We start from the raw sequence: 13195 nt of genomic DNA, 5'->3' as shown, positions 1-13195 counted from the left end.
TATTATTTCCAATTTGTAAACACGTAGCGAAATGTATGAGTTTTTTTCCCCCAAGTATAATTAAAAAAGCAGATTCTGTAAAAACGCGGAACCATTTGTACATAGGCAGACATTCATCAAATTGCAAATTGAATATAAAGAAATGCTAATGAAATGATCACATAAAGTCAAACTAAGATTCTGCCTTTTCTTAATTTTACGTTCATCACCTCTTGGTATAACGGCGATGACGTATTTCCTTATCTTAACAAGACACCAACAACTTTGGTCATTCGAGGATCACTGAGGATGTGATCATGTGATATAGTTCCAAAGCGGTGATTGTAAAATCCAAATATTACCCTTTTTTTGCAATGAATTTACCAATTTCACATGCTCATTTCAATTAACGTTGAACATGAAGCTTATGTATATATTACATACGTAATCATATCACGTGTGTGTATATATGTGCGCGCGCGCGCCCGCACTTATCGCGAAATAAGGAACTTATATAAGGAAACCTTTATGTATATTAAGTCTTTAGAAGTTACCTTTGAACATATTGATGTATATTATAATCTTACTATAAACAAAATTAATATGCAAAGGATTATCATTCGCATTTACTCAAGTTGTACGTTAACTTCAGCTGATGCAAATGTATTGTAGATATCTTGCCTTAATTTGCCAATACAAATCAATATCATGCCGTATACCGAAAGTGCAATGCAATGCAATACAATACATTACGATATACAATGCGACAGAATAAATGCGATTAAGTACAATAGAACACGATACAATGACTTTCACATTGACCAAGTACCCCGCGTATGTGTTACCATCGATTTAAAGATTGATATCAGTATCCTTCTATAATATGGTACAATTCCACAACATTTTAAGTTGACAAGAGAATGGAAGATTTTTCATCAAAATCGAACGTAAAGTAAGAAAGTTGCGGAATTCCAATCAATTCAATTCAATCATGGTTTATCTCCAATCAACGAAAATCAAAATGTAGTACAAAGTATACATGTCATGAAATAATATTGTTCATACATTTGCAAAAGTTTCTTGTAGTATCCGATATAAATTACATAACAACATATATTCATATATATATATATATATATATATATATATATATATATACAATAATTAGGAGGAACAATACATACTTCGTGGGCGTGCGAAAATAGTGATCCACTAAAAAGCAAAGCTTGTTGGACGTGGATCGCTAGATAAATAATGAGTAAATAATATATTATTCGTAGGTTATTTTATAGCTATTGTATTTGATATATATTATTTAAGTCATTTGTAAAGATATACATGTAGTTATATTGAGATACGCAGGTCGGGAAAAAATAAAAAAAATAATAAAAATAGAATATCAATGCTAATGCCCGGACACTGTTGACTGAACCACGTGTACCGGGAAAATAACACACAGCACACTCGTACACACATTACCCACACACATATCTATAAGACGCGAGACAGTACCGAGAGGAGAGAAGATGGTAACAATACAAGTCTACGAAGAACAAAAGACAGGAAAGGAAGAGGAGAGAAGAAAGAAGAGAGGTCTGCATACAGAACACGCCAAGTGCTGCGACATTAGGACAGGTGAAAGCTCAAGCATGAATTAAAGCAATTTGAATTATCTAGAATTATAAGTAGAGAGTAGGTGTTTTCTGAATTTGTATTTTAATGTGACGAATTTGGGGGAATCTTTTAAACTATTATCTAGATTATTCCAAAGTCTGGGTCCGGTATAAAGAATGTACTTTGGGCATTAGCGGTTCTCATTAATGGAAGATGAAATTCGTCGGATCGTCGCGTGGGATAGTTATGTACATGACTGTTTCGATGAAATGAGTCGTGAAATATTTTAGGTAAGAAATTGCTGTTATAATTAAACATAAACTGGCCAAGTTGGAACACATACAAATCTTTTATTTTTAGTATTTTATGGTAAAAAAAAAAAGCATCTGTATGTTCTCGGGTATGTAAGATTAAAAACAATTCTGAGTGCTTTCTTTTGCAATAAAAAAAGTTTATCAAGTAATATCTGATATGTATTACCCCAGGCAAGAATCCCTTAGTTTAAATAAGGTAGTATCAAACTAAAATAAAGAGTTAATAATGGAGATGAAGGAAGATAATATTTTCATCTGTTCAATACGCCAATATTCCAACAACTTTTACATGTTATCACCGAAAAGTGAAATATCTTTTTTGAAAAAAAAAACACATTTAAATCTCATTTCATTTAATTTCATTCAATTCGTTTTCATTTTCAACCAAAAAATATGAATGTACAAAACATATAATGCTAAAAACAATAAACATAATAATTTATAGATATGTCAAAATACAATCTCAATACAATAGGTTGTAAAGCAAAGATATTATCTTAAAGGAGAAATCCAGCCCCCAAATAAGTTAGTCTGATAAAAAGAGGATAAAATCTTACAAGTTCAACGGTAAAAATTTGACTGAAATCGGATGAAAAATGAGGAAGTCATGACATTTTGAAGTTTTTGCTAATTTCTGCAAAACAGTTCTTGTACAGTGGATATGAATATGCAAATGAGTGAGCTGACCATGTCATTACCTCACAGTCTTCCATTGATTGTGTATAAAAAATGACGAAAATTAAACGTTTCTGTCATTGAAGTTGAAACATGATGTTATTCCTAGTTGAATAACTTCAGAATAGTGATCAGTTAGATATATCAGGATTTGAGCCTCGGGCATAATTGCATTTGAATGAAAAACTGGAAATTTCACAATTTTATGTACAAACTCTATTACATGGCAAGTTCTGAGGGTATGACATGCTCACTTTGCCATTTGCATATTCGTATTGACTGTTCAAGAACTGTTTCCTCAAAAATTAGCGAAACTTCAAAATGTCATAACTTCCTTATCTTCACCCAATTTCGATCAAAATGTTACCATTGAACTCATAATATCTTACTCTTTCTTATCAGGCTAGCTTATATTTGGACTGGATTTTCCCTTTAATGATGCTGCTAATGGAGGGGAAGCTAAAAAGCAGACTTGTAAGAAGCATTCCCTCAAAGCAATTTTTAATATGACACAGCAAAATGTTGGCTACAGAGAAACGTACGTTATACTGTCAACAAAACATCGGACATCGATGACAATAACCAAAGCCCCAACAAAGTCCAATATGCACTATTATCATCATTATTAGATAATACAAATTAGCTTAGGTAATGATTTCATTATAACTTTCCCATTAATCTATGCTGAAAAACGAAATGAAAAATCATGTTATATACGCTACAAGTCTTTCCCTATATATAGATGTCACTTTTGCAAGTTCTGTTGTTGCTGTTGTTGTTGTTGTTGCTATTTTTTTACGGCACAACTGATATTTGGTGTGGAGGATTCAAATTTGTTTCCTTTATTTCATGTCAAAAAAGGGACATTTTGTGAAGATGTACAGGCGAAGGGCAGATTTGTGACGCCGTAATATCATCCCCTCATCTAATTTCCAGAATGGCGTGGTTGCTATACTGTACAGTTTGGTGAAAACAAATTAAATCAGTGCTTACCAATTTGAGAAATTTGTAATTAAAGCTGCAAACACACACACACACACGCGCGCGCACACACACACACACGCCAAAACCAAACGCCAAAGAAAATAATAAGAACATAATGGGATATCTTACAACTTAGAATATTCCATGCAACAAATGAGGTATCAATGAAATGTTTTGTCTTGCTCTCTTTGAGGATGGACTTACTTTAAAATGTTTAAAAATGGCAAAAATGGCGCTTAAACCATTTTGCGATTAAAATCTTCATGTGAAACTTAAACATTCAATGACTTTCTCATTTCATGTCCGATATCGATAAAACTCTCTGCATACCATTAAGGTTGTTTGATTTTTTTTTTTTTTACTCCTATTTATCAAAGCCTTTTTCACATTTATCTTGAATTGCACGGTAGGTCTGTTAGACTCGAGGAGATGCAGAAATGTTGACGATCGCCATTATAAGAAACATGGTAATATTATCTAGAATGTATAGGAGTATGATACAGGTCTAATGATCATCATTTCTCAATTTAATTCACACAGGTTGTATCTCCGAATTGACTACAGAGGTTTAAGTAACAACAGGCCTGAGTTGATACGTCATTGCAGTTGCGGCTTTGGGTTGATGTGTGTTTGTGATAACGACGACATGACAACAGAAATCCACGATACAAAGTCTTCGACATCCGATGCAGAATGTATGTCAATACGGGGGAATTATCTTGTCTTTACAACAGAAAAAAAGAGAGAAGTGATTCAGATAGAATCAGGGTAGACAAGAGCGGAAAGCTAGCCGGAGTCGCAGCCGACTATGTCGCCGGCATGTCGCCTTATGATTCATACTGTGATTGGATACATTATCCGGCTTATTTTAGAACTTGACCCGAAATAACAGAGGGCCGAGCACGAAGAGATAGCAATGGATATGACTACTGGTTCTTTTCTTCTTCTTCTTTTTTTTTCCTGTCGTCATTCCCAACCAAAGGGATGTTTGGCGGGAGACAACAGTTTTGACCAACGCGGCAGTCGTAATTACAGTCGCCTTTTGTGTGCGGCGGGTCCGAACAAAAATGCAAAACCACATAAGAATACCCGCACACGCGCACACAGTCATACACACATGTCATATATAACACAAGCAACTGCCTATATTCATGTAAGTTCTGCATGCATGTGATTGACATGTTAATAAAAAAAAACCGATCGATATTATGGCAAAAGTATTAATATTGAAAAATTCATACACGACGACAGCCCATGTGTGTGTGTAGCTGAAAACACGTGCAAAGTATTGTCGGTGTGGCAAAAATAGCCCCGAGCTCGCTTACTCGATCGATTAAACCCATATAGCTACCAATTTGTGAATTTTAGCCTTTCAAGGTTGTAAAAAAAGAGCGTATACGTATTTGGGACAAAAGGAGAGGTTTTCAGTTGGAAATATATCCACGTTGACTCACTATTGACTCAAATCTCTAGAGGTAAAACGTAACGGCTTAAATATGAATATGATTTTCGCCGAAATCATCCAACACTAATCGAATGATTTAAATATCGTTTAGAAAATTGATTGATTGCATGTACTTCATTAATTTGTCGACATTAACTGCGTGAAAACTGAATCATTCTCAAAATAGCTGTCACTTTTATTACCTTTTTGAATGCGTCAGGCGATTGATGGGATGTGCAAGTTTATCATAATTATACCCCCTCCCCTCTTTTTTTGCATGCGCTTTTCACTCGGTTTCTTTCATGTGTGTATAGTTAATACCAATACACGTGTAGCTGTAAATCACGACAAGCAGCAGAAACAAACATCAGTATTTAATGTTAGTCACAAAAGGTCACGGTATTGCTTTATCAACGAATTCGGGGGTCATCATGATTAGCCTGTGGTGCTGAATCTCAGTTTATTGACAGAGTATTCTGCTAAAGAGAGAACGCGGTATAGCCTGTATGCATCAGGCTTTTTTCATTGTATGTTGGTAATCTCCAAATGGAATCAACAAGTACATGGAAACATTGTAGATAAACAATAGAATTGAATCAGGGCACTAAAGCTCAAGGTATATATGGAGTATAAGCCTCAGAGAGTTGACAGAAGTTTCAGTATAAGTAGCGACAATAATGAGCGATTTTTTTTAAATTCATTTATTTACATATACACTGGTATATATATATATATATATATATATATATATATATATATATATATATATATGTATATATATTATCTATTTACTTATTCATTTTAGTGTTGAAGCTGGAACGTTGCACGTTTTGCAGCAGTGTGTTGTCAAATATTACACACCTATTTCAGTGGACCTGTTCAGAAGAAAGAGGAGTGCGGTCGCGTGAAGGCGAGACTGCCACAATGTTTCGAAGGCCAGTAATTGGTTCGACCCATGAATGACAACCTAACGACATAACCATCAGTATATTATAAACGTGAAAAAGAGACCATGAAATAAGGCAATGTATCTTGAAGTCTTTTCGCTGTTTGTTTGGCTAGCTGGAGAGGTGTATGAGATTGTTTCCAATTCTAGAGGTTCACAAGACTATCAAATAGATAAATTGTAGTAATTAGAATCAGGGTCAACAAAGCAGATAGAACTATGTACACAACTTAATGAATTTGAACGTGGCTATGACAGAAAAGATTAAGGGGAAATCAAAATGTTCATAAATTTGTGTGATTTTACTATATTGTGCTTCAGTTATCATGAACCTAATACCTATTCCTCTCCAGATACAATCATGATGAGCATGGAATTTCCGCCTTGACTCTTGTATAGTTTGCCATCAGTCGTATTTCACAGTCATTTTGTTTTAACATTATCATGTCCCAACCCCCACTTTATCTGTCTTTTTCATCTATTTTTTTTCTCTTTTGTGTCACGGACACATAACGTTCCGCTGATACTATCATAATTCATGCTGTATACCATTTATATCTTTACCTTTAACTATATTTTTGACGAAGGTTTATTGTCGTTATTGTTTATCCCTTACCATTTCATATATAGTTAAACTGATGGCGCGGTAAGAACACTTCTCATTTCTTCAATCTGCCTCGTTATGGTCTTACTCTCTCCCCCTCTCTCTCCCATCCCCCCCCCCCTCTCTCTCTCTCTCTCCCTCCTGTCCCTCTTTCCGATTTGGAAACAACCAATTAATAAGATTTCATGAACCATATACAATACAGAGTGTTTATTTCATTTACGGTTAAAAATCTATAGCGATTCTGATTGTTGAAGAATGTCAATACTAATAGTTTATTGTCAATGTTAGCTTGTCATGCCTGTTATGTAATGTACCTGTCAGGTCCTCAATCATCGCTTGCATAACATACAGACGAGGCTAACTCTGAATAAACACAATTTTAGATATAGATAGAGAAAAAAATACGCCTATATACATTTTGCATTTGAAGAGTCGCATTCTGGAATTTCCAAAATGATACATTCACAAGACTTGAATTACACTTTCGCTCTTCTTTGAGGATATGTCGGGTAGAAAAAAAAAATCGGCAAATGTTAGCTAAAGGAATATTCTCTTAAGGAAGATTGGTAAAAGGGGGAGGAAGAGGAAGAAAGAGCGTTGTGAGATGTTTGTCGTGACGTGTCGAAAATGAAACTCGTTTTCTTCTTAATGGCGGTAATTTTTTTGACCTTTTGCTGTGCATATTATAGCTGAGTAGATAAAGAGTAACACGTGAATATGACCAGAATGTTGTCAATCCGATGGACAGACGAGAAAAAATAACGATTTTGTATTGTGTGTATGTGTGTGTGTGTGTGTGTGTGTGTTGGAGGGGGAAGTTAGGCGGTTACCACGATAAGAGGTAGTTCCACGCAGAGCGCTGATGCATCACTCATTGTCGATCTATGTTGCTATTATGAAACATTATATTTGTTGATGAATATTTACAACGTTTGTTTACCTTCATGGCTGCATGTCATAATCGTCCTATTATGAAACAAACATAAATAACAATCTGGAGTGCTGAACAACCAAATACAAAGGTTTTATATATAAATGAGGAGTTTGAATGCAAAGAAAAAAATAAATCCCATTTAAAGATCTTTAATTTAAAACGACGTTATCATCGTTAAATAGGGAAATAAAGAATCTTTTCTAACAATACTGCAATCGATATCCAACAAGGAATATTTTTTGAAGATATTAAAATTACAACAGATATTTAAATAATTTTATGTGTGTTTTCAGCAGTTTTAATGTCAAATATCTTGAATTGATAATGGATATATCTGTATTTACATCCAAACTCTTAACGTACAATATCAAAAACTAAATGTTATTTTGATCGCTGTTACAAAACATACATGTCTTTCATCGTGAATGCCCATTTGATATGAAATGGAAGGACTATTCAAACAAAGACGACTGCCTTTAAGAAAGAAACTAACTATTTTTCCGAAGTGGTTTTATCGTTCATATATAAAAATTCGTTTAACAGTGGATGAGAAGGGAAAAAAAACTAATTTCGATTCATTACACAGAAAGTCGTCTGCACGCGGGCACCAGAAGCGTGTCGCCTGCGCCGACTAAATCCGCTCCCTTTCGTCAAGGGGAAACAGAAAAATAACAGTTCCTCTCCAAATGGATACAGACGTATTCCACTAGTTTCTGTGTCCATTTATGAGTTATGATTTTCTGATTAGCGCTCGGAGCAAGATTTTAGTCTTGGCGTCGTGGAGGAGCGGAGAGGCCGATGGCAGACGAGCCGGGTTTGAACCCGGAGAGAGAACGGGAGACGCGCCGCCGTAATGGATGGTTTCACGCGCCCCGACGTGCTTCGATGGAGAATGGTGGAAGTCACGTCTCTGCTCGTTACGACTCCAGACATTCTGAGCTCGTAGACGAGATGTCATTGGCCAGCAGAACTCGGCGAAAGGGTTTTACCACTCGTTGGCCTGCCAGCCGACCATATGCGAGAGAGATACGACGTGATATGCTCGACGGGGTTAGGTAGAGTTACTGAAAGACGGGTAATTAGTGACCAAAAAACTGAAAAGACCAGCCAAGAATCTATAGAGGACGTCAAACATCCGGAGAAAGGTCTTCGAAGGGTGCAGAAGAATCATTCAATTTTCACTTTTAACTATACCCACGTGTAATAAAGACATTTGCCCCAACTGATGGGCATAAGCAATTAGATAAATCTAATTCATAGGAAAAAAATCCACGTCAAAATCCTTCAACTTACATGTAAGTGGTTAGTCAAGAACTACTAATACTGCTAATAAAACTACTAATATTGAATATAGTAACACGATAAGAAAAATACGTGAGGCCTTTAGTGTAATTTCAAGACATTTTGATTCATAACTAAAACTAAGATTTTCATAGTGTAGTTAGAGAATCAGCTCATCCTGATTGTAACAACGGTCAGGGCATGCAGGTCTGTTTAAATGAGCACATTTTAAGGCAATTTGACGGTGATAACATTTTGTCAATGAGTATCGTCTGTGCTTGCTTATCATCGCGCCATTGAGATGAGTGGGAGGCGAGATTATTAAGTTTTAATACATGGGCGCCAGTTGCTCTGCGCCGTAAGATGGGCGTTACCACGGTGGCCATGGTAACACAGCTTTAATACTTTTCTTCCGTGTTTGGGGCAAAATTAACGTGGGTGGCGTTGAGAAAGCTTTGAGATTTTATGTTTTTCCTTACCCTTTGATAGATAGATTTTAGTTTCCACTTGGCGAAATTTGAGAGGATGATTTTTAAGTGCGTCTGAAAAGAACGAGCTAAATCCCTACTCAGTTTTCTGCAGCTTGGCTGAATTCTTACCATACATGTTTACAGTGTAATCATGCCGTGTTGATGATGTTAATTATGTTATCAGTCAAAATTTTGTGTTTGCATTAACAATGTCCTTTGATGGGTCAGGACACAAACCAGTAAACATCGTAGATGTTAAACCAGTGAAACAGGAGACAAAGAAAATAAATGTCGATTAGCCTTTCAAATGAATGTACAGTGTTGTTGATATTATCACAAATTACAATAACTACTCGTGTCTTGTAAAGTCCTTTCAAAGCGTAAACTGAGATTAAAATACGCCAAATACGGTGTACTACCTGTCATGTTAATTTCCATTACATAATGCTGAAAGAGAGTGCGAGACTAGTTTTGTTTTGTTTTTGTTTTTGTTTTTGTTTTTGTTTTTGTTTTTTTGTTTTTTGTTTGTTTGTTCTTGTTTTTACACGATGAACACGCTTGGAAATGTATTTTCTGTACACACTCAATTTACAACGGAACATTTTATACGGACGACGCAGGATGCGAAAAACGAGCTGTTGCGCAAGTTGTGGAAGGAAAAGATCTTACAAGGCGTTGTTTCGGAGATACTTACGATGTTATCATGTACCATCCAACCACTGCTGATTATGTTTGTTCATTAGTTTATTTGATTAATTTCTAGGGTTGAGGATGAGATTGTGTTCTTGAGAGGAGCATGTTGTAAAAGCGAACGATGTAATCCTGTGCGCATTTGGCTAACTGGCTAATTCACCCTCATTTCCTGTTGAACCAGTATCTATTTAATATCTTGACCTACTCGTAATGACGGATAATTATATCAATCATAATGTATATTTTGAATGTATATGTAAACAGCGTGTTCGCCACGATGTTACAGTTTTGATTCTTCCACGTATTCTTCCAACACTTATGAAGTTATGATACAACACTATATTGATATCTTTCATGTTTCTCTGTGATTTATATATATATATATACATAAATTATATATAGGGATAAGTTTGATTGAATTAACACTGAATTTGCGAAAAATGATAAATAGACTTTCGAAGATGGTTTCACGTTAATAGTGCACTGATTCATAACGTATTCCGAGCTCAGTATTCATCGAGTGCTCCAACCTGTTGGCGAATTCTGATGGCGATCGTAAAATGGGTTTTTTGTTGATTTTGAAGCTTTCCTATTAAATGTATAATAACTTGACCATCAGTAAAAAATTATCACTTTTGTTGCATTCACTCTAAAAACGCACCATAGCGAGAAGCTTTCTGTATGGTTACCCACACATCATTTTATTTCCAAATATGAACGTGATACACTGTGATTGATATAGATTACGTATCCTGTAACTTTAGTTTATTTAGTTTACTCCGTAAACATGGGGCTTCTGGTTACTATATTGTTTGATCTGTGAATGTATGTAGTTTGTGGAAACTTGATAATAAATTAAAGTGAAATGAAATGAAATATACCTATACACGCATTTATTGAATATGAGTATCTATTTACTTGTATTGCATATATAATGTGCTTGCTCGTTACATTTCATTAAAGTTTAGCTGCTCTAATGATAATACCCATTGTCCATGCAAGCCAAGAGAAGTAATGCGAAAGTCGGGGGTGGGGTTGGGAAGGAGTTCTAATTCTTTCATTTTCTTAATTTCTTTCTGTATGCGGTGAATGTCAACAACAACGCTATAGTGTGTGGACACTCAGCTAACAGGGTGATTACAATTTTGCTGTTTAAGATCATGCCTCTATCAGCACCAATATGAATGTAAGTTATATGTGTACATCGCCCTTAACTCTCGCAGTTTCACCACTAGACTGATACTACAGTTGGCAAGCAGGCTGCGGAAAACTATTCGACTGAATCGGGTTTGCACTTGATACGCATCATCACAAAACAAAGACGAGGAAAAGGACAAAATTCACGAAAATCCGAATGTATCGAGGTTGTAGAATGTAGAATATATGAGGTAAAATGAACGAACTCACAACCCCACGTCAGACTATAATCCATCTCGCGAGGAGGGACACTAAAGCGTGGGTGGAAACCCACAATTGCGCAGAGCGTGTGTTCTCTGTACGTCTTCATCAAAACCAAGGAGGTTCGAGAGATGGAGTTACAACTGACTATAATCATTCAATCAGCTGTCAGTTTTCTATGGATGGGCAAAAGAATTCCACAGGTGCATTTGTGCCTTTGATGTTCGATGCTTGAAGTCGCCATGCATCTTTCTGAGCAATCGGAAGATTCATTTTTAACGCTAACATAATGTCGGGTATATGCTGCTCGTTTATATATCAAATGCAATGAAATTTCACTTAATGATAAAGCAGGGCTCGACACTAACGGTGGCCCGGTGGCCCGGGCCACCAAAAATGAAAGTCGGGCCACCAAATTTCAAAAAAGGGCAAATTTGGTGGCCCGCCTCGGGCCACCAATTTTTTTTGAAAAGTATATAATTTGATGTCAATAAATTCGTAACTTTTTGCGCCGGAAATTAGCAGTTAAATTTGTTTAAAGGATGGATAAAAAGGACTGAATGAGTGCCTGAGAGTGAGTGTTGCAAGTTTGTTGAAGTTTATTTATGAGTAGATATGTCCAACTTCTAATTCTTACTATCATAAAACTTAATTATTTGACTCATTAAAAAAAAAAAGGACTTTTAATGTTTTTTATTGTTTTTTCGGGACACCAAATTTTTCTCTCGCGCCACAAAAAAATGTAGTGTCGAGCCATGGATAAAGCATATAAAACAAAAGTCAATTCCGTTCGAAAATATGTGCAAAAGTGTAAATCTGAGCTGTATTTTGTGAAAGTGTTTGAAATTTTACCCTCATGGAAAGCTGGTTTTATCACTTTTCTCCTTATTTCCGCAAAATGAAACTAATATGGTATCATCTTCAAGTATAGTTTTTTATGAATTAATATGTCAGATTACCGTACAGACACGTACAGTCGAGTAATTTTGATATCTATTTCAGCAATATTTGAGCAATTTCTATTCGCGCGCGCCCGTGCCTTTACCATGGTCTACCTCCCATCGTTTGTAAGTAGGGATAGCGAAAAGTAATTACCATCTCAAAGACATAAATCTTCCTTGGAAAGTGGCTTGTGATTATGCAATGAGACACAAGTCAATTGTCTTCGCATCTGAGCGGCAGATCCAGTTTGACAGATAATGTTGTTGTTATTTTAAAGATCGAAAGAAGAGAGAGAGAGAGAAATTTGACAGATAAACTTCAAATATTTTTGAGTGGCGGCTTCGAGCATGGGATCAAAACGAATAAGACTGTTGTGACTCCATCTCTCGAACCTCCTTGTCAAAACTTTCAGAGCGTCACTGCATGTAGATAATATCAGCCCACAATCGTCATGACTAACTGTAATCCGTAGACAACATGTGGCGTCTGGTGTTGGCTCTTGTGAAATTTCGAAAATAGAATTCGAGTTTTGAAACGAAAATTATTCACTTGTCCGTGTATTATTCACTTGTCCGTGTATCAATGCATATTAATGGGTCAGTAAGGTATTTTGTCGAGAACTGTACTATTGGTTGAAAATACATATCGCAAATATTGCAGAATTTGAAATGAGATTCACTGGTCAATATGACACTAGCTTGACGGGGAAAAAAGATTGATATTAACTGTGCACGTAGATGTTTAGACATTCTTAAGCCTCTGTATTTTTTGGCAAACAACACATTCTTATTCTAGAAGGTGGTTTATTAACCTTCTTGGTACTTTGCTTTATCATGTGGGATGCATCCCCTTTACCACTGGCGAATTTCTGTTTACCAACCACTATTAAAAACGAAACAATTATGAATAACGTC

This window comes from Diadema antillarum, unplaced genomic scaffold (genome assembly GCF_040938485.1).
Source record: "Diadema antillarum isolate AM-2024a unplaced genomic scaffold, OU_Dant_1.0 scf00000167, whole genome shotgun sequence".
Lineage (NCBI taxonomy): Eukaryota > Metazoa > Echinodermata > Echinoidea > Diadematoida > Diadematidae > Diadema > Diadema antillarum.
The sequence above is the reverse complement of the archived record's forward strand: the minus strand, read 5'-3'. Positions refer to the sequence as shown.